Source organism: Pelodiscus sinensis, chromosome 10 (genome assembly GCF_052426305.1).
Source record: "Pelodiscus sinensis isolate ZL-2025 chromosome 10, ASM5242630v1, whole genome shotgun sequence".
In the NCBI taxonomy this organism is placed as follows: domain Eukaryota; kingdom Metazoa; phylum Chordata; order Testudines; family Trionychidae; genus Pelodiscus; species Pelodiscus sinensis.
Window position 1 is genome coordinate 12,955,360 of NC_143061.1, and position 19,345 is coordinate 12,974,704.

Here is a 19,345-nt window from a genome sequence, read left to right on the forward strand (position 1 = left end):
CAGGTCTACCCATTCCCCCAGGCCCCTCCCACTGTGATGTGGCCTGGAGCTTGTTGGGGGGGAGGGTACAAGGGTTGCACCTACTGAAAAGTGGAGCATCCCCACATGACTGCAGAGAAAAGCTTGAAACACAAAGCAAGTGAAATTTAGAGGCTAAGAAACAGAAAGGAAGTTAAAAAAACAATGATTGTTTTGTAGGGCCAGACTCATGATGTTTGCCCATCCTGGGTTGATGCTGTTATGCAGCATGTGATTAAAAAATGGATATGGCTCAGATCCTGAAAACATATTGAGGCACCTATTTCCTTTTGATTTCAATAAGAATTAATCTCCTAAATACCTTTGAGTATCTGGGTCTAAATAACTTAGTACAATGTGCCAATGACTGTGTTAGAAAATTAAAAGAACTGCAGTTGGAAGCTTAGGCCAACATGCCTTAAGAAAAGAGAACAAACTAAAGCTGCAAACTCGGTACATATGCCACCCAAGGATTTCCATTTATAGATCAAAAAGGAGCCTCAGCAAGGATTACTTAGTTTTTTTTCTTCTGTTCTATTTACATTCCCTGCTCTGCTTAATTATCCAAAGTATTCATCATCGTACAGTGCTTAGATGCATATTATACAGTTTCTTATGAAGTGTATTTGTTATGCAAATTATTGTAGTTCATTATGCTGGCTGTTTGTACTCATTATCTCAGGAAAGAAAGGTCCTTGTGTGTCTTTCAAAAATGTAATTCCCTAAAAAGACTCTTTATCTGGGTGAGAAAAACTCAGTCCATATATCTGCCTGAGATGAGAATTCCCTCTTAATGATTAATTGTTGTTCCTCATTAACATAATATCCAAGGCCATAGTTGGAAGTGACTTATCATGTAAATCTGACTGTCGTGTTGATTAGACAGAAAATGGATGTAATGGGACATGACCAGTGCTAGCTCACCTGAATAGTTTGCTGATACATGGAAAAAATGGTGTATTGGTGACGAGCACACAATTATAAAAGGGAAAGGGGGGGCGGGAGGGAGGAGGAAAGAAGAGCAGTGCAGTGGCTTGTGAAAAGGACCAAGGGGGTTCTGTTTCTGGCTCTGACATTGGCCTGTTAAATGACCTTTTGCAAATCACTTAATCACTATGGGCTTTGGTTCCCCTGTCTGTATAATGACAATGCTAAGATATTCCCTATTTCACCGGGATGACGTGAGACTAAAATTGCCCCTATTTATAAAACACTTTGAGATTTCTGACTGGAAAGTGCTACTTGGATGCAAAGTACTGTTATTGCTACTGTCACCTGTGCATGTGTCACCGGGTCCCCATGCTTTATGAAAATTGACTTGTGAATATACGGAACTCAAAGATGCTCTATGCAAAATTGGTCATAGAACATTTTTAAAGTTACAGTCTGCTGCCTCTGTATATCCTATTTGTATGCATATATCATTCTTGTATGTGAAGTTAGAAAAATCAAGTGTGGCTCTTGGTTTTATGCTAATGAGGGCCATTAGTGGTTGTGGTCGGTCCTAGAAAGGTCAGACTTTGCCATGTGATTGTACTGAGTGCGCTCCTGCATGGAGCAGACACTTGGTGGGTGATGGTGACTAACAGCAAAAGATGGAGGCTGCCCACCACAGAGGGGCTGAGGACAACACTATAGCTTTCATAGAAAGACAAACAACAAAAGCAAGAATGAGGGACACTGGGAACATTGCTAAGCAAGCATTGGAAGAACTAGCAGATGACAGTGAGAAAGGATATTGAATGCATTGGCATCACCTGGGAATACCACAAGTAGTGAGTGACCATAATCAGCAGGGACTGCCAGACAGGGCAGCAGCGCAAGAGAACAAAGCTCGAAGCTCCGCCTTCTGCTGGGAGTGGCAACACTGCAGCGAAGGGGCGGGAAGGATTTGCATGGCACACAAAGCCGTGCAGTCTAGTGGAGAACCTGAAGTCTTGAGTTGAGATTCTGTGCTGTGTGTCTAAAAGGCGCAGCAAAGAACTCACAGGTTTGGCGTTGTGCAGGGCTGGCTCAAGCCACCTTTGTGTCTTCACAATTCTGGTCTGCTCCAGAGTCTGCAGAGGCCCTTGGTACAACATAGACAAGGAGCCCATCTCAATTACCATCAGGCTCCTGGAGTCTCCCCATAGGCCACAGAATTGCTTGGACTCCATAACACTTTGTGCTGTGATCTCACCCCTGACAAATCCCTCCTGCCTCCAGTTTTGTCCCTGGTATACTCTCTTGCCTAGGCTTGAGGGAAGGAGTCCCCCAAGGCCTTCCTTATGGCTGTCTGCTGCAGTTCTTATGAAGGGAGAAAGTCTCCCTCAGTCAGGACCAATGTCCCCTCAAATTTTTTCCATACTTGTGCAGAATAAGTTTTGTTATGTGCACCAAGGCATGTGCAGATGTGCACCACTAGTAGAAATACATGCTGCCATAATCAGCCGGGTGGCACCTGAATCTCTCTTGGGTGGCCATCCAAGTGCACAGCTTACAGGGAACACTGGTCAGGACCTGGGCTTTTAGACACCCCTTTACACAACTTCTGCCCTTTTACCAGATGGTAAAGGGTCAGAGAAGGGCATGGATCTCAACTGGCTGTCCTAGAATATGTTCAGTCAGAGACCCACTAGGAAAACCTGCCTTAATTCACCATTTATAAAATGCAGGGAAATTGGGGGTCTTATGTAAATTATGGTCTTGACCCTTTATACACTCATGCACATGCATAACTTCAATCACACGAGTAAAGAGACTGTGAACAGTTAGGGGAAGAAACGGTCTTTTTTTTCAGTGCATGTACAGTGACTATTAGAACATGTGCCCAATCCCTATCGCAAAATGATTAGTAATGATAACTCTGTTGCTGTAATTGGAATCAACGGCTCTGCTATCATTTACAATGGTGTAACTAATAGTGGGATTTGCCCCTGGCCTGTTTCTTCTCTGCATTTAGATGAGTTGCTCCGGGGCAGTTATGCTATTCAGAATGGCTGGTTTGTACAAGGACAATAACGACAGCAGTCAGATTTTACGTATCTTCCGCTAACAATGTCTGATGCTCAAAAGAAGGGGAGAACGAGGTGCTGTTCTGTTAATGAATACTTTTTTAAATGAGGAAATCTAATGAAAGGATGATGGAGGGTTTAATGGTAGCAAAGTTAGAGTTTATAATTAATGTTTGGTTTTGTGGTTTCAGTTTATGGTGTGTGTGACTGAGTGATAAGGGATGTGTATGAGTGTTCATGTGATTAGTGGCAACAGTAAGTCCATATGTGTGTGTTACTTTTCCTTCGTGTTATTTAATCACCAAATAATTTCTTTGGTATCATTTCATATACAACCACTTTGAGTCACAGGTTTAAAGTAATCTTCCTCCCAGAGTTGTTTTCAATTATTCAATTATGTGATTTTTTGTTTTGTTTCTTTACATATTTTTCCTCAGTGTGAGAACAGGACTATTTCTTTCCAGGTATGTCTGCACGTCCCCGCAGTTTGGACTACACAGCGTGTGAATATCAGTGTGCTCCAAAGGGCTGCGTTTTAACTCTCACCTGTGAACTCTCACCATGCCAAATGTTTCCTAGTTCTCCTTAAGGTAGTCATCTTCAAATAGGGTTATGGTAACGCAAACTAGAAACCTTATAGTTCATGCCTGCAGTGTCCACATGAGGGAGTTACAGTGCAGCACTTGGGTGCACACTGCTATTCACAGCACTGTAATCTGAATTGCAAGGCAGTGTAGACTTGTACTTGGACTGGGCAGTAGCCTGTCTTTCCATGTAGCACCTGAATCTGGCTTATCTGGCAGTTGTATAGTCATTAAAAATAACCAGTCTGGGTTGGAAAAAATATGTAAACTTCTACCTAGAACTGATCTTGAATTGAATGGGAAGTGAACTGAATTTTGAAGTGCTTCAGATTTCATATAGCCACTTTGAGCCCTGATCCTGCAAACACTTTCACATTTGAGTAATCACCTTGAGGAAAAAGGAACAACTTAGGTGGATACAATTGTTTATGAGTGCAGGACCTTTGCAGCTATGAGAAGAAAAGCAATAAGTGTTGCAAGAAAATCTCTTCTTGTCGCGTGCAATTTTATGGGCTCATAAAATGGGTTTGGATAGCTGCATAGGCACCTGAACCTCAGGATGATTACCTGTATAGAAGTACAGACTTTGAATCTTTTGAGGTTTGTATATAAGCAATTGTCCAGAGGTTCACCTATAGTTATTCCATCAAGAGGAGTTAGAAAATTGACTTGGCAATCAGTTGAAAGTTTTGTTTGTACCACTGTTTTTTTTTAAATTTTATAAATACAAGAAAGTTGGGGAAAGAGCAAATGAAATTGGTCCTTTGAGATCAGCTGGTAATTGTGTTAGGTTTCTGCTTTGAGCCTCTTGGTATATTAGTGACCGTAATTCATTCGGCAGGAGGCACACACATAATGCTTCTAACTTCATTGTTTCAAAATGTTAAGGGAGGGAAAAGTCAATTTATGCCACATTTGTGGCTTGACCAGCTAATTTATAATTGACTTACAAGTGATTGGTTCCTGTTTATGTGAAGAGTAATGAAAGGAAATGCAGAGGCAGATTGGAGTTTCAATCAAATGCTGTTACATCTACGTAGTTACACTTAAGTATTGGCTTGTCTTAGTGTAGATTGAGCTTGGGTCTTGGATAACCACCAGTGTCAGGTCTGATACTGCAAGTGCAAAACAATGTACGATGGTCCTTTCCCAGAAGATGTCTGCATTCCATTAAAAGATGGAGTTGTAAAACTTTTAATGTTCAGTGAATCTGGTGAAAACAGGAGAATGTACTAATCTTGAATCTTGTCTTAGTCCCCCTTCATGTCTGTACTCAGAAATCCCATTAAACCTTATGTGGGGGTACCATTGCCATTGAAGAGAAGGCAGCATGGTCTAATGCAGTGGTCCCCAAACTGGAGGGCATGCCCACTACGGCAGCATGGAGGAATGTTTGGAGGGTGCTCAGCAAGGCCCAGGCTAGCTCCTCTGGTAATTCTTGAAGTCTTGCTTTGCCTCAAGACCATCTCTACTCTCAACCCCATTCAGCCTCCAGTACCCACTCTAGTCTGCCTCCTGCCCTGCTTTATTCCCTCCCTGCCCTCAGCCCAGCTCCACCTCTTGCCCTAGCTCTTCCCTCATCCCCAGCACCACCTACAGTGTCTGAGCTTATTTCCCCTCCTACCTTTGTCCTGTCTGTCTTGATTTTATGCTCCTGGGGGGCAGAAATGTCTCTTACTATATATATCTACAATGCCTGGTGCAGTTGGGGTTTGCCATACTGTGGATAATAATGAGGAAGAGAAGAAAAGAGCAGGAAAGAAATGGAATAAACAGAAGTTGGTATTTACTGTTTTCCTGTGTGATGGGCAGCTGCAGTACAACATTCCTGACACAGTGTGAGTGCAACTATAAATCAGCTGCTATCTCACAAGGCCACTCCCATCATTCAAAATCATGTCTTCCAAGGTAACATTGAGCAGGTTGGCCAGTGTTTTCTATGTGCCCAGTTGCAGCTACTGTTTTTCCTCTTCAGAGGGATGTGAACTCAAGGTAGGAATGGCTCTTTTTGGGGGTGTTTCTATAGTAGGGTGAGACAGGAGAGTGGAAGAAGATAGCACTGTTATGCACATCTTGTTTCCTCTGTTCCCCTTTATATCTCTATCCTAGAAGAGGTGTGGCCTGATAAAATGGAGGTTTCCCTACAGGACTAGTGAATTCAGGAACTCCATCCAGTGGCCATTTGTTTAGTGGCAGATTGCTTTATCACAGAGAGAGTGCCCAGAGCCTGTAGAGTTGAAAACTACCTAAGGCAGTGAGATGCTCACTCAATGGGTAAAAATATGAAGATGGTGATGGACAAACTTTCATTTCAGAACCTAGTACTAATGGGTTCCCACAAACCCTTAAGTTCTGTGAAAATGGAAGACCTGGGAGAGCAGTTTGTGTCTTTTCTTTCCCCTCAAGAAAGGTTTTTCCACTCTCCAGGCAGTTATGTTTACTAACAGATGTTAATGGAAATAAAAAAATGTGTGTGGAGGGACGTAGCTTAAAAATCTTAGCTGGGGTGGCATAAAGCTATAGTCATAGGTCTAAGAGTTGTAATTTGTAACTTTGCCAGGAATTAAAAATTATGAGGCTGGCTTTAAAAAATGTTAGAAATAAATTTTGAATTCATTTTAATTCCTGTCACATTTTCAAGTGTTCATCTGAAACTGGAGGGTAGAGAGGGTTAGAAATTTAAAAAAAAATGGTAATGAAAGTCAAGAATCACACTGAATCACATGACTCTTGAAGCCAGAGCTTTCAAAGAACACGAGACTCAAGATAATATTGTGAAAGCTGGCAGCACTTGAATTGAAATGATTGGTGATCACACTGATCATGGGTGGGTGGAGAGAAATTCTGGCCCCACTGAAGTTAATTGCAAGAGTCCCACTGGTCTCAATTGGGCAAGGTTTTCACACCATATATATAGAGTGAGAGAGAGGCAGGAGAGTGTGTGGTACCTTCATCAGGTATCTGAGCTGCTGTTACGATGCCAATTTATATCTTCACTGGAAACTAGGGCCGGCCCACAACATTTTGGCACCTGAGGCAGGGAGCTCAAATGATGCCCCCATGCTCCCTCGCTGCACCAGCAGCAGACACAATTTTCTACACTCTGGGTCCTAGTGGTGCCCCCCCACAGTCTGGCACCTGAGACAGCCGCCTCAGTTCACCTCATGGTAAGGCCAGCCCTGCTGGAAACAATGAATCAGCACCATTATAATGCTTTGGTGTAGATACTGCTGTAGATAATTCACCTCCCCAAGAGGTGGTGGCTAGGTCAATGGAAGAATTCTTCATATTGATCTAGTGCTGTCTGCACTAGGGGTTGGGTTGGCTTACCCACATCACTCATCCCCAAGCGACAGAGCTGGGTTGATCTAACTCTTTAATGCAGACCTGTCCCAGTTGTGATGCTTGGAAACTAAGTGAAATGTTTTCAGGAAAAACCTAATCTCTCTCTCTCTCTCTCTCTTCCCCCCCCCCCTTCCCCCAAAATCATTTCAGATGGTTTTTTTTTTTCAGATAGAAAAAAGTCACTGAGATTTTTGAATGAAAAAATATTTTGTAATTGTTAATTGTCCCTGTCTGTCGGACTAGGCTCAAACAAGGAAGAGTGAGTATGTGTTAGCTGAGGTTTAAAAGGAAAAAGCAACATCCTAAGACAGGGGTTCCCAACCTTTTTCGGTCCCCGTACTCCCTTGGCTTTTAGTAAACCTTCCCGAACCCACTATTCAATATGAAAGGAAATAAATTCTAGACTCTAGAATCCACAAGTTTTTTCACTAACACTACTACTTTTGGAATATTTCAATTAGGATAATCTAGTTATTTACCAAATATTCTCTGTACTCCCTTGACAAGCTTCTTGTACCCCCTAGGGGTACACATACCCCAGGCTGGGAACTCCTGTAAGGGAACAGTTCTAGTGAAGCAGAGTGCACTGCTTCTTGAACCCAAGATCACATCCAGCTGTGTGATCGCTCTTGAGTTATTACTCCAGTTACTCTTCTACCTTTCCCTTTCCTTTCTCCATTTCCCATCTTGGTGCCACAGAAGAGCTGCAAACACTCTGCAAATGTACCATGTGTTTCACTAACGAAGATTTTGATTCTAAACTACTTCCTCTTGTTCAGCTCTATCAGTTACACACTGGATTGTACAAACCTTCCTGCTGCCATCACTATGCCTGTCCCTTGTAAAGTACACTGCACTGTAAAAGTAATTTGGCAGGGCACCGAGGATACTTTTGCAAGAATGTCATGAGATCAAACCTTTTAATGTCCATAAAAAACAGGATGTCAGTTTAGAGCCTTATCAGTCCCATGCATTTTAAGCCGAGAAATGATTTAGTAAGTACTGTAATTTGCAATTATTTCAGTCTGCAACGCTCTGGCAGCTATTTAAATAGCAAACCTTTCTTCCAAAAATATGATATATGGAAGAGACAGAAGTTTCAAAGAGGGAGCTGGGTTTAATAGGGAAAGACTATTTGCATTAATTTACTGATGAGAGAGCTAGCTTCCTTTAGAGAAAATACCCTTTTCATAGCCCTCCTATAGTCACTGGTAATCAAAGCATGGGTTTGCATTTTTCTGGTGGGATAGGGAGAAAACCCAAAAGATTTGAGTAGGATTCTGCAGCTGGGAGAACTATATAAAAAAGCTGGCAGCACCTGTGTTGCTGGAAAAAATTTTGTAGTAGGGGTGCTAAGAGTCATTGAACCAAACTATAAATCTAGTAGATAATAAAAACCACATCAAGCCATGATGTGGTTTGGGGGCAGCCCTCCCCAAACCATTACTTACAGCACCTTCAGTTGTATTGATCAAGACAAGGGGTAAAAATCATCTGGCTCTGTTGAAATCAATAGCAAATCTTCCATTGACTTAATTTCACCCAAGAAGCACCACCACTTTAGTGATATCCAGGACACTGGGGAAACAAATCAAGGCTGAGTCTATCAGTGTCAGACTGAAACAAGTGTGGCAAAAGGAGAAATGTGATTTTAAATATCTCCAAGTTTACCTGGGTTATTGTATTCTTTTGCATGGGAAAGAGATGCCAACATGCCGAAATGGCAGCGGAGGCCAGATGAATTAGATTGGCACTTTTAAAATGATAAAAGCCACCTGTGTCCCATGGGGTGGGGTTATAGGATTCAAGCCGCTTGCCTAGCTCATTGGTGTTGTCGCAAAAAGCTTTAGTTGCAAGATAAAGTAGTAGAGTGGTCAAAACAGATTTATTATGCAGGACTCAACTGACCATGAAGCAGTTGTTTTATCTACTCTTTGAAATATGCCATGAAGTAATGGGAGCATGATGATAGCATTGGTAGCTAACGGCACCCTAGATTATGAAGGACGATATCATAAAGAGCTCCATGTGAGATTCTTTCCCCTCACTAAAAACACATTTTGAAGTGAAGGTAAAATTTTAATTCTTTGCCAACTTACTGCAATTGGTGCCACTGAGTTCTCTGGAAATGAAGAAATTCTGTTGAGTTGGTGTTTAAATGGCCCCCTCACCTTAGTACCTGGACCATTCATAGTCTGTTAATGTGGCGTGAGGATAAACACCTGTAAATGACTCACTCTGCTCCGTGGTAGAGCAAGGAATTGAGCCAGGGGGCCCAAAGCCTAGGCTGCTGTCCTAACCACTAGCTCATCCTTCCTCCTCTTGTGTTTGCTGAGCCACAGCCAAACTCTGCACAAATGGCAGCTTTACAAAAACTCCAAACCAAAATCCTATTTCTGTGCTGTTAATTATCAAGCAATTGCTGTGGATTTTGGCTCTAAGAGGTAGTCTAGTTTTCACATGAGTAGCACTCGAGGTTTTGTGGAAGTGGAGACATGAGAAGAGACTTTTTTTTTTCTTGGTCAGGTCAGCGTATTCTAGTGCACTAACAAACAGTTAGTCATGGCTGGGGCCCACTGGACAGCTGAGGGTTTCACATTCTTACATCCTCTGCCGGGATTAAATGTTATTGCTTGCACGTCTCAGCTTCCGTGAATCGTGCCGTGCATCCCACTCTCCCTGCTAGAGAATAGCGGGCGAGGGAATTAAAATCCTGCTGTTAAAATGAGCCCCCTCACCATCGACTGTCCTAGTGAACACTTCACTGAAATGTGTCGCCCTAATTATAAATGAGGCAACTGGAGCCACTAATGTTATTGCTTGCTAACAATGCTCCCGGCAACGGCAGTTTATCAAAAACAAAAGCCTGTCTCTTTCACCCGTGTAAGATGAACATTTAATTTGTTTCCAGCCAAAATGCCTATTATTGCATTATCCATCAGGTGCAACAAGACAGGGCTGCTACGACAATGCTAGAACTCAGAAAGGGCACAGGCAGTGCTCCGTGAAGCACATTTTGGTTGGTATTTGCCATGACAAATAGGCTTCGGAACAAACGCAACCTGTTCCTGCTCTGCTTTCTCTGTGGCTAAGCAGCAGCTTCATAAAGCCTTCTGGGTTACTTCCTTGCTTGTGCTGTGAAGGAGCGATTTGTTCTAACTACACACAGGGTTTATTGGGCATTGGCTTATCCAGGCCTTAATTAGTGAGACTGAGCTGGAAGAGAGAGGCAGCTCTTGCATTCCTTTAGTGCCAGTAAAAAGTTTGAGGAAAGCTACTGAGGGAATCTTCATTCCTGGAGTTTTTTAAGTCCCGGCTTGACAAAGCCCTGGCTGGGATGATTTAGTTGGGGTCGGTCCTGCTTCAGGCAGGGGGCTGGACTCAATGACCTCCTGAGGTCTCTTCCAGCCCTAGGATTCTATGAGGGGGATTTGGTGGATAGGAGCAGGGTCATCTCTAGGGGGAAAGAACCTGAATCTGCCTCCATCAACTGTGACCAACCCCCATCCTCTGCCTCCTGTTCCCCTGACAGCTCAGGAGAAATGAGCCTCATGATCTTGGTCGAGGCAGGAGCAGCTCTGACAGGTGTGCAACCTGTTTTGTCTTGGCATCCCTTTACCCCAAGCCTGTCTGTGCTTTGGACCCCTTTTCTTCTAGGCCTCCTGTCATGAGTCTTCCTCTAGACCAGGGGTTCCCAAACTTTTTGACACGGGGACCAATAAATCCATTCACGAGCTTATGGAGGACTGGTAACATTCATTTGCGTATTTGCATATTCAATAAGCAAATGATGAATATTCAAATAAGTTGTTTCTGGTCCTGCCAAAGCCCCCAGTGCCAGCGTTAGCAAAGCTTTTGATACAGCCACCCACAATATTCTTGCAAGTTAAGGGAATGTGGATTGGATAAATGGACTGTAAGATGGATAGAAAGCTGGCTAGATCAGGGTTTCCCAAACTTTTTATTTTAGTTGGAACCCGTGTTTTTTCAGCACTGTCTTTTGCAGCCCAAAAATATAAACAAATATAAAAAAAAATGAAAAATGAATAAATTTTCAGTGTTTCACCCGGCTGCATCCTCCACCCAGCCTGGGCCAGGGCTTGGGGGACCCGGCGCCACACGAGCACTCCACGAGGTGGAAGCAGGAGCAGATTGGGGGTAGGGTATCTGGCTAGGAGGGAGGGTGCAAGGAAGAGTAGGGTTGCCAGGTGTCCGGTTTTGTACTGGGCAGTCTGGTATTTGAAGGTTTTGTCTGGGAAAGAAATTGAGAAATTGCCAGACATATAAAATGTCTGGTATTTTCTAATTAGGTACGTTTTATTATAATTAGATGTATCAGTCCTTAGCTGCCTGGCTAGTAGATGTACTCACGCTCTGAGTGTGTCTACCTGCCAGGCAGTTCACAACTACTCCAGGGAGGGTATGTGGCGGGGAGGGGGCAAAATGGAATCCCTGGCCAGACTCACTAGTCTGCCAGGGTCTGCATGTGCCCAGGTCAGTCCCGCTCCCCCCCTTTCTCTTCCCGATCTCCCCAGTCCAGCCCTGCTGCCCCCATCCAGCCCTGCTTCCAGCAGCCTGTTCCCCCCGCCACCCACCAATCTGCCCCAGTCAGCCTTGCTCCCCTGATGATCCCCCCCACAACCAGCCCCGCTGCCTTCGTCCAGCCCTGCTTCCGGCAGCTGATTCTCCCGTCCTCCTCCTCCTGATCTCCCCCAGCCAGCTCTCCCTTCCCGTCCTGGTTTCACCGCCTGCCCTCTCCGATCTCTGCCGCCGGTCAGCCCCGCTACCCCCAACCCTGCTTCTGCCGCCTGCCCGCCCCCCCGCCATCTCTGCCCCCCCCCCCAACCCTGCTTCTGCCGCCTGCCCGCCCCCCCGCCATCTCTGCGGGACAGCCCCACTACCCCCAACCCTGCTTCCACCGCCCGTCCACATGCCCATATCTCCGCGGGACAGCCCCACTGCCCCCCACCCTGCTTTGGCCGCCTGTCCACCTGCCCGGATCTCCACCGGGACAGCCCCACTGCCCCCAGCACTGCTTCCCGGTGGCTGATTCCTCCCCCATCCTCCCACCTCGCCCCGCTCTGCTGCCCTCTCAGCAGCCATGCTGAGGCCCGGTATTTTTTTCCCGTGGTCCGGTACTGGGCCACGGCCCATAGTTTGGGAAATGCTGCTGTGTCTAGACTGGCAAGTTTTTCTGCAAAATCAGTCTATTTTGTGGAAAAACTTGCCAGCTGTCTACACTGGCCGTTTGAATTTCCAGAAAAGCACTGACAATCTCATGTAAGATCGTCAGTGATTTTCCGGAAATACTATGCTGCTCCCGTTTGGGCAAAAGTCTTTTTCCGAAAGACTTTTGCGCAAAAGGGCCAGTGTAAACAGCACAGTAGTGTTTTCCGCAAAAAAGCCCCGATCGCAAAAATGGCAATCGGGGCTTTTTTGCGGAAAACCGCGTCTAGATTGGCCACGGACGCTTTTCCGCAAAAAGTGCTTTTGCGGAAAAGCATCCTGCCAATCTAGACGTGCTTTTCTGAAAATGCTTTTAACAGAAAACTTTTCCGTTAAAAGCATTTTCGGAAAATCATGCCAGTGTAGACGTAGCCCAGGTGTTTCATTCTAACCCCAATTCTTTCTGCGTCTGCTCCTTTTCCCCACTCATCCTTCCCTTTGCCAAGGCCTGCTTGCCCTAGAATCCCCTCACTTTGTAGTAAATTGGGAAAGTATAGAACTGATAATAAGGAAAGGTGGGGGAGAAACGAGCAATTTTATAAAAATTGGGGGACTCCAGGGAGCTCTCAAAGTGCTTGACTTTGTCCTGTGTCCTCATCCTCTTAACTATCTCTCTGACTAAATTGCTCAAAGAAGTGGAGAATGAAGTGGGCCAGGGAGCCTGAACTAACCTTTGGTTCCTGATCAGGAGCAATGCACAATGGAAGAGGAAGCTTGCAAGTCTGTACTGGTTGTCACTCCTTTACAACTTGGAACTTTGTTGTGACACCAGCAATGAAACTCCTATCCTCTCTGTGCTCTTCAACTACAGTCCTTGAATGTGAAGTCAAGGAGACCTTCTATTAGCTATTAAGAATATAAGGCTTATGGCACTCAATCAAGCATGGTAGTCTGATTGCACTGTGGAAAAGCGCCTGTGGAAAATGTAACAGTTCTAACTCTATGCAGAGCATTAAGCCATATAATACACACAAGACAGTTCGCTAGAATATTGTTCATTCACTTCTTCAGAAATGACAAAATATAGCAATCACGAATGAGAGATTCTTTTGTGTCTGATAGTGATAGAACTTCCACACCAGGAAAGGTGAGAGTCTAAGGGATCCAGATGCAACTTGCCTTACACTTAAAGTGAGTGTCTGAATCCACTTGTTGAAAGAGTGTCATTCCCAACCAGTGTACATGCTATAAGAATTGTGCTCTAAAGGAGCCAAATTCTACCTTTGGATGCACATGCAGCTCCCAAGTTTTGGACCTGAAATTGAACAAGATGTTTGCCTGCTTTCCAGTTGATTGCAGAGTCATTCCTTGCCTGTGATACAGTTTCTACGAGGCTCTGTAAAAGAAATGCCTGGGCTGAGATTCCCTGGAATTATTAATGGTGAGATGCCAAATACATGGATTGGGAGGAACCTGGGGATTGCTGTTAGTAAAGACAAACTGTTCAAGGTTCAGAGGCAACTGCTCTTCAGGGCCATGTGCTCACTGATTGGGAGTTCTCCCATGGATTCAAATCATTTCTAGTTTTAGGGCAAGCCTGGATAAAACAAAAAGAGAAATCTGCTATTCTCTGTCATTTTACCAGCTCTCATTTTGCAGGCAAACAATAATGACAGCTGAAATGGAAGAGCAGCAGGGATCAAATGGAAAATGCATGGATAATCTCTGCCACCTCCCTTCAAAAAGGAGTGCAGAAGATGATCTGCTTGGATTTTAAAATGCGATGGCAAGAAACTTTCCTGAATCTATCTTCCAGCTACTAATGGGGCTGATGAATGGCCGTGTATCAGCAAGCAGTTGTCAGAGCCTCATGCTGCATGCCTCTAAGTTATCGCCCAAAACTTGGCTCCAGCAATGGAAAACTGTTGTGAAAAATTTTTAATGAAGCTAGGCAGACACATTTTGGCACATACTTCAAGGGTCAAGGGCATCTGTTTTTTACATCTACCATGTATCAGTTAGCTGCCTCTGATAAGGAACCCCTCCCCCCCATAATGATAGATGAGTCTGAATATTCACTGCTTGAGCCTTTTCCAAATTATTTTAACATTCAGATAGACAGGTTGGGTGAGGGAATATTTTTACTGGGCCAACTTTTGTTGGTGAAAGAGACAAGCTTTCCAGCTACACAGAGTAAACAAATTAGAAACAGTGAAAGAAGCTGGTTTGCCTGTAAGCATATGGACTATGTGGATGTCGTGGGTATCACTGAATTTCTGATTAGTCATCTTCAGGGGGGTCAGACGTTCAGCGGAAGGCTAGTTACTATTAATCAATTTTGTCCAAATGAGCTTCCTCCCGTTACAATTTATTCCACAGTAGGACTCCTGCCTGTTGCAGAGCTCTTCGTGTTTGGTCAGCTACATAGTTCTTTGTCTTTTTTGTTTCCCTGTTTGTTGGTGTAAGCAGGTCTTCAGAAGATGCGCTTTGGAGACAAGGTGCCTGGAGTTTGTTACACTTTGAGAGACCTGCCTCGTGGAGTGCCATAGGATATGAGCTTCCATGAATGCTAATTAGAAACTTCTTTCTACAGGTGGACCTCCCTGGTTCGGCACCCTCGGGACCTGAGTGGTCTTGGAGGAGGAAATTTGCTGGACCAGGGAAAGTCCCCTGTCACCAACCCCCCTCAACCTGCCTCTCCTCTCCTGTCATCTGGGCAACATAGCTACCTGGACCCGCTGCCATAACTGCTACTCCAGCGCCACTGCCAGCGTGGCAGCCGTGGCCCTGGCACCAGTCCCGCTGCCAGCCGACATGTGGCCCCGACTGGGCTGCTGACCTGGTTCAGGCACAGACGGGCTTCCCTTGCCTGGCTGCCACAGCCTGGCCAGGCTGCCATGGCTCTGTTCCCACTGCCAGGCTGGCATGCGCTGTGGCACAACCCCTCCGCCGAGATGGTGTGCAAGGGAAGCTCCTGCCCCACTACCATGGCCCCGCTACTGCAGCCAGTCTGCTGTGTGCCTGGCCCCGCTACCATCAGCCTCACCTTTTGCAGGGCTCTCAGCTGCTGGCCCTCCTGCCCTGGCCAGATCATGGATGTTGTCGGATGAGAGTCCCAGTTTAGGGAGGTGCAACCTATATCTATTTTAGAAAGGTCTGTTTGTCCATCTGCATGTCCACTTGTTCAAGAACTCCTCCTAAATGATAAGAGCTAGGACCACCGAATTTGGGGTGCAGCTTCCTCTTATCAGACCTTAAAGCAATGCTAGAGTTTGGTTGTGCCAGGACAATGGGATGTTTGTGGAGTTCAGTTTCTTACAGAATGGAAAGGAAGGGACCTGGCAGAGGAACAGTTATACTGGAAAATGACCACAGGAGAGCAACAGGAGTCCAGAGATGGGGACCGGAACAGCTATAACCCCATTGGGCCAGTAGGAGGCAGGGGCAGAGAAAGGGACAGCTCTCTGCTATCTATTTCAGAGAGTTTGGGTGTGTGTCTGTCTTCCAGCCAGGGGACTTGCACCCCTCCAATAGCTGTGCCTGCTGCATAAGGACATAAGGTTAGTACGCACTGGACCAAATTTGGGTAGGACACACACGGTGCTGTGAGTTTCAACTTCTCCATAGGGTAAATGCAAACTGCCTGCTGAAGTAGCAGAACAGGCCTGTCTGCTCCATTGCGGTATTTACAGACAGGCAGTACTTGTTACCACAATACTTACGCATCCACATGCTGTTATGAACTGGAGTTAAACCTTGCTATGGGTTGAATTAAAATCTCATTGAAACCGTTGGAGAGGATCTAGTTAACTTAGAACAGAAAAAACCTGCCAGATCTATTGGCGGAACATTGAATCTGTGAAAGAGCCGTTCAAGTGGTAATGAAGTCTTTTAACAGGCATTTGCCAGCCCCTGGTGTATACTGCCAGTTTCTGAATTTACTGTGTTAATCTACAGGACCCTGGATTAAAATTTGGTTTAAAATATGTCATTAGTGTGTTGTTGAAGATTATAAAATCACATCTCTAAAAAATTGTCACCTTTGCCCCCCCCCCCCCCCCCCCCCCGATCTGCTATGGGGCATAGGGATACTGGGGTTTTAATAGTATTGTATAGGGCCCCAGCAATCCTATGGATGTTCTTGACTGTGATAATGATATAGTACTTTTTATTGCCTAGAATACAAGTAAAAAAAGACTAAATCAATACCTAATGGGGTGGGGGAAGAAAAGCATACTGCAGTGGTGGAGCTGTTACTATAGCTTAATCCGTATGAGAGAGCCTGCTCTCAAGTGAGTGGAAACTTGTTTCCACAGAAGACAATAAAGTACATGGTGTCAATCCTCAATGTTTCACGATTATGCTGCAGCTTGGTACTCATTCCTGTGGTAAATCTAGTTTGTTGCTTTTGCTTTCAAGAGTTGGCTCGGATTCACATAGTAAAGGAAGATTAGTACATTTGTTAAATGCTTCAGTGATTTACACTAGAATCTAAATAATAGGCTTCAGTAATGAGCTGCTTAATTTCAAAAGTAGTTGGATCTGAATAATTTATTCACCCTGTTGTTCACACGTCAGAAACTTAGGTGACATCCAGAGTTTAACCTTCTTCTAAAACCAAATTTTGTGTTAAAAAACATAGAACACTGCTGTGTTTTGTCAGTCCCAGAAATGTATTTGTTTCAAATAGCCCTTTTGTCTCTTTCAATTCAATAACTCCATTAAATTGCTGTCAGTCAACAGTAAATTAATTCACACCCACTTTCTGCTTTCACAACATCAAATAACAAGCTCTTCGCTTGGAAAGTAAGTCAATCTGAGTGTGGGCTAAAGATCAGTTTAAATATACAACCTTGGAATTACTTCAGCAAGTAAATGAAGAATTTGGTGCTTAAATGAAGTGGGGGAAGTAGAGGTTTGCTCCCCTCCCATGTTAAATTATGCCTTCCCGCATTAAGCACTGTTAGAATCCAACTATTCCTCAGGATGATCTTTAATTTTTCAACCAGCACTGGTGTAACATGGTCAATAATAACATAAGAAAGACCAGATTGGGTCAAACCAAAAGTCTGTCTAGCCCAGTATTTTGCCTTCTGACAGTGGCCAATGTCAGGAGCCCCAGAGGGAATGAACAAGGAATGAATTTGAAATAATACATTATATCTTTTGCCTCCTGATTCAGTCACTCCCTGTCTGCTGTTCTTGGCATGGGTCAAGGCAGTAAAGTAATGACAGCCCCTGGCCCACTGCATACAGTCTTGGGAGAGATCTTAAATGTGGTTTTTATACTTTATATTTCAATAGTGCCTAGAGACCGCCAACCACGGAGGGGCCTTATTGTGGTAAACACTGCAAAATCAGTTCCTGCCCCAGAAGCTTACAACTTAACTGGATAAGACCGCCAAAAGGGTGGAGCAAGTGAAATAAAGGTGCAGCAAGGTGAAGTGACTTGCTCAAGGACATGCAATGAGTGGCGGAGTCAGGCATAGACCCTAGGTTTTCTGAATCCCAGGCTAGTGCTCTGTCCATTGGCCTTTATTGCCTTTCAGCGTGATCCCTGAAACACACATCTTTCAGTAACCAAGGCTATGTCTAGTCAGCGGGGCTATTTCGGGATACCGGAAATATCCCAAAATAGCAATTCTGCGTCTTTATAAGTGCCTGTTGTTTGGAAATAACGGGCGTGCTATTCTGGCATCCCTGTCACCTTTGTTTCACGAGGTTAAGGGATTTGTCAGGCTAGCTCTTTATTTCAAAATTTCGGGCTGTGTAGACAGTGCCAAATTTCAAAATGAACCATTTGGAAATAATCTTGAAATAAGCTACGCAATTTGCATAGCGCAAATTGAGTAGCTTATTTCGAGGTCAGGGTGTTGTGTAGACGCACCCCTCTGGAGCAGCTGTTTCTAGATGACATAATGGACGTTTGAGTGGGTAGGGAGTGTTTTACTTTTCTCTCTCCCTTTTCATTGCACTTCTTTAACTCCAGGCAGCAAGGCTGCTGGAACTCAGGGTGAGAATCCACTTCCACCAGGCTACTGGAGAGAGTTTTGGGGTCCTTGGAGAGAGGAATCCCACCCCTTCCCATTTCACTTTAATTCCAGAGACATTACTGATATTTTGGGGGCCCTTCTGAGCTTAGGGCCCCAGTACAATAATCGATATTTTTCCTCCCTCTCATCAGCCCTGCTTCCTCCTTATGGAAACCATTTATCTTCTTTCTGCCTTCTAAACCACTAACAACTTAAAATGCATCATCTGTTAAAAAATCTTCTCCCTTCCACATTTCTTTATTTTCATCTTTTTTTCTCTTATGCCATCTAAGTGAACCTAGTGACGTCTCGGCTGGAGAATGGAGGTGTAGAGGGAATGGCAACTGGGATGAGCCCGATGCGGTAGGAACATTTCCTGAAGCCTTTATTTTTCCTTATGTGCCCCACCTTCTGATAAACCCCATGAGGATTTGAGCTGCCTACTCCAGGTAGGTGATGCATGACGAGTGGCAAATTATTCACAATAAAGAATTTATTGGGCGAATCTTGACACTTACCGTGTTACTTTTTATGGCAAATTCATACGTTTGTAAAATGGCAAGGAGTTTACTGGGTGACTTATTCCCAGCAATCACTGAATGAATCAAGCTCATTTTTTTTCATCGTTTCACTAGTTCAATACAGTCATATGTCAGACAGAAGTTTCACTTGCCTTTGAGAAATTCAGTGTTCAGAGCTACCTAAAATGATCTATCGAATTCTTCAAGAAAACAGCTTCAGAAGGATTGATTCTGAAGAGAATCCCTCTTTATGGAGGGGAGAGAAGGGGGGAAGGTCATGCTGATGGTTGCTCCAGGGTGCTTCTGAGAGATGAATGTGGGACCAGAGAGAAGGAAACTCTATGTGCTCTGGAGAAAATAAAGGGCAGGAAATAATTTCTGGTTCACTAAAAACAGCTCCCAAGGACTTTTAGTTCCTGACTTTATTATGCTTGCTAAAGTAGGGCATTAGCATTCCATGCTGTCCTAATTAGTTTGCCAGGCCATGTATTCCTGGTAAACTATGCTTACAATTGGCGAGTTGCTTGGTTGTAATTAACATGGCATTCAGATGAGAACATGAATGCATTGAGAGCAGTATTCCAAATCCACTAATATCAGGCACTGTAGGCATTTCATTTGGAAGCCACATCAAACATGAAGGATGAAGGAATAAGCCATTCACTTGGGTTGCTCTATGGAAATTC